Below are 3772 nucleotides of genomic sequence, written 5' to 3'. Positions count from 1 at the left end.
CTGCTCTTCACAGCCGAGGAGACTGCTGCTCCCCGGATTCCCATGACCAAGCATGGAAAAGGGGGCACAGGCTCCGCATGATGCTTGGTCCCTCCTGGAAAGAGACCAACTGCTCCACCTCCTCCTCCAGCGCTCCTCCATGTGCAGCTGCCTCAGTCCCCTCCAAAGGCACCTCTTGGTCTTTACAGGGATAGAGAAGGAGGCAAGGGAACTTGTGATAAGAGGGTCATCTCCTCATTTTCAAGGCTGTCTCCTGCTGGGTAAAACCAAAGCCTTGGTTTGCAGCTGGCCGTGAGAGCCAGCGAGCACGTGCAATGTGCAGCATGGAGCGGCACTAGGGTGGCCATTGAGGTACCTCAAGAATAGAGGAGAGCTGCATTTCGTGCAACTGTCCCCACCACCATGAACGTCGCATGCCTCCCGAGGCCGGGGGGCAGAGCGAGCTCCCGCAGGCAGCTGCAGCGGTGTCGGTGGGGGGGCGGGCTGAACAGAGAGCTCCCGCAGGTGGCTGTGGCAGTGTCAGTGGCAGGGAGGGAGAAGGGGTGCTGAGTGGTGAAAAACAGAGGACATAAAGACGTCCAGTTTCATATCAATAGAAAACAGAGGACCAGAAAACCAGACTGTCCTCTATTAAACCGAACGAAAGGCCATGCTAAGTGGCACCCATGCAAGGTCAGCGCTGGGGAGCTGTTATTCCCACGCCTTGCCTTATTTTGCATTCTCCTTAAAGTTCCAGCTGCTGGAGTCACGTCATAACATAAGACTTTGATTGAAAGTTTCTAGCCCCCATGGGAAGATGTTAAAGGTGGGAAACCTACTTAAATCAGAAACAAGTAAAAGGAGCCCCAATATTTAATACTTTTATAATTTCCTGACTTGTTAAAGTGATAGTAACAGGGAATAGTAACCGGTGATAGTAACAGGGAAATGCTTTGGAGAAACAGAGGCATGAGGGCAGGTTAGAAGAATATGGGCAGCTGGAAAACCAAATGTGTCCGCACTTTCCCCCTCCCCCAGAATCATGAGAATGTTTTTAAGGAGATGATACGTCATTGTTGGGTCTGTTTTGGACTCCCCGTGCCCATCCTAGTGAAATCGCTGTGTGTAATTTGTGCTGCCCATTTTCCCAAATGCATTAAGGATATTGTAAAGGTGCCTGATAGTGGCAAAAGCTGCCCCAAAATGTGAACGAACTGATTCTCTTCCCTGTGTCTTCACCCCCGCAGGTGCCCATGCCCCAGTCCAATAAATATTGCACAACTCCTACCCAAACTCTGCCCTGTCTCCTCATTTCCCACATCAGTCCTGCCCTTCCTCCATTTTCCCCCTCCCTCCTGGCTCACCTCTGCCTCCCCTGCAGGTCCTAGAGATCTTCAGCCCCCTCTCTCAGGCCTGAGGGGAGGGCAGCTGAAGCTGCCTTTTTGGCAGCATTAAGGGGAGCCTTCCTTTTCCTCAAAAATATTTATTTCTATATAAATAAATAAATAGCTATGCCTCTAACAACCTGACTTGTCTCCATTGCAGTTCATTTGACACTCAAGTACAGATTTCCAGTTATACCACTCTTATTCCTGTTACAAAACTGCACTACACCCCTGCGTTCCCGCATGCCCATGTGCCCGTTTGTCTGTCACCATCACCTTTAACTGTCACAATTAGCTTGTGATGAGAGGCAGCTAAAAGCAGCATGCAAAATGCCCTCAACAGTCTGCCACTAGTACAAGTTTACCAGGTTTCAGAGTGGCTAGTGTTGTACGTCACGAGGTCTCAAATACAGGTTAGCACCGAGACAGACGATTCGTTCCTCTCTTTGCTCTGTATTTCTCTCCCCTTTCGTACATTTGTTTTGTTTTATCTTCACAGAGGCACTTACAGAGTTTAGGGACAACAGCAGTTCCAGCCCATTTCATTTGCCTTTTTCTCTTCCCCCTCCACAAAGAGCTGCTCTTATTTGTAATGCTATCATAAGGACTGTCCAACTGAACTTATTTTTAAGCTAAATGGAAAAGGAATACATAATAGTGTTACAAACAAAACCTTACTTAATAGTACGTATTTCATAAGTTTTCAATATTTTCCTTCTTTTCTACATTGACAGTTAAAGTCCTGGACATGTCTTTGAAGAACTGGACCCTTATTCTTCTAATGTCTATTCTGGATAATCCCAATTTTCAGTGGCACCAGTAAGGTGCACAGGAAAAGCAGAATCAGATCACTTTAGGATTTCACTACTTTACACTTTTTTTGCATCCCTGTTTGTCTGCCTCAGGAATTTGTCACTCAGAGCCACATCCTGCAAAACTGTTGCTCATGTAGCCCTTATCCAGAGGAAGTCATAACTTCAGTGCAGCTACTTACCTGAGGAAAGAGTTGCAGCATTGAGCTTGTCCAACCCTCTTGCACATTGCATTTGTTTTTATGAGACAACGATTCCCTGTACAACACAGCCGTCACTCTTTTTTGCCTTGCTTTACAAAGATTAAAGCAGTTTAAACCTAGCATCACCAGTTTCTAGGCTCAAATACTTACTATTGAACACCAAAGTTCAGCTCCACGTTCAGCAAGTGTAAGGGAATATTTCTGGTCGAGCCTTAGCACCCGGGCTTCCAACTTGAGCTGTGTTTCTGAAACACTCCAGCAGATGGTGCTGAGAACAAAGGAAGGCCCAGGTGTGTCCCTGCAGCACTGGCAAAAGTTTATCCTATTGGTTAGGCAAAAGTCTTCATAAGTTATCTATTTAAATATAACCTGACGTGAAAAGTTATTTGTGGTTTAGTGGGTCAAAATGCACATGGCCTGCAATGTGGTCTCTAAACTAATCTCCAATTTCTAAATCAGCGTGAATTAATCCAATAAGCATGAAGAGATGAAGACATTACTGGGTAGGCAGTATTATAGTAAGTAAACAGAAAAAAAAAGAAGGTTAACCAGTGGTTGCATAGGATTACCCAGGACATTACATTTCCCATAGCTCGAAACTTAGCCAGATTAAGTCTTTTGGAGTTTTTTTTCCCTACTCTATCACAGTGGTTCAAACTTTGATTGTATACATAAGTTGACAGCTTGAAGACGGAGAGGGAAAGTTTGGGCTGTCTCAGTAGTCATTGTACAACATTAGCTCAAACCAGATTCTCAAGAAGTTTTGTAGCTCGATAATATTAACCATCAACCCCCTAGCATGGCTGTTGCCTCAAGACACAAAAGGTCAAAGCGCATGAATCAGATTAAAACACACGCACGCACATCCTCTGCGTAATCAATTTTTTTATTTGATTTTTCTATTTGTTCTTCTTGCTCTCAGTGTGTGTATTACGGCATTGCCAACTCTTACCAATTAGTCACATTTCTTGGCGTCCCGTTCAGGGATTCACTTTACAGATACCTTAAGCGTGCGCTTCTGCTCCGTCCTTGGAGATTCTGAGGCACCACTGAGAAATCCCACTCGCTGCTGCTCTGCATCAGTGCAAGGTAAAAGATATGTGCATTTACCATGGGAGTGGTGCTGGTCTCCGCCTGGCCCCAGGAGCGTTCTTAGCAGAGGTGTCGCCTGGGCGGTGAGTCAGCAGCTGCTCCTGGCACCGGCAGCAGTGGGCAGGCCAGCAGTGTGGTCGCTGCTATTTTTGCCTACCACCCCCACAGCTGGAGCTGTGGTCACCTCCCCTTAGTTACACTTGGTTCCTAGGCACATTTCAGAAAGTGGCCACGCAACATTTTTCTGCCACTGGGATACGCGGAGTAGAGTTAGTGGGGAGGGTTTGCTTCTCAGCAGTGG

The sequence above is a fragment of the Crocodylus siamensis genome, chromosome 5 (assembly GCF_052110815.1).
Source record: "Crocodylus siamensis isolate JL-2025a chromosome 5, ASM5211081v1, whole genome shotgun sequence".
Lineage (NCBI taxonomy): Eukaryota > Metazoa > Chordata > Crocodylia > Crocodylidae > Crocodylus > Crocodylus siamensis.
Note: the sequence above shows the minus strand (reverse complement) of the source record.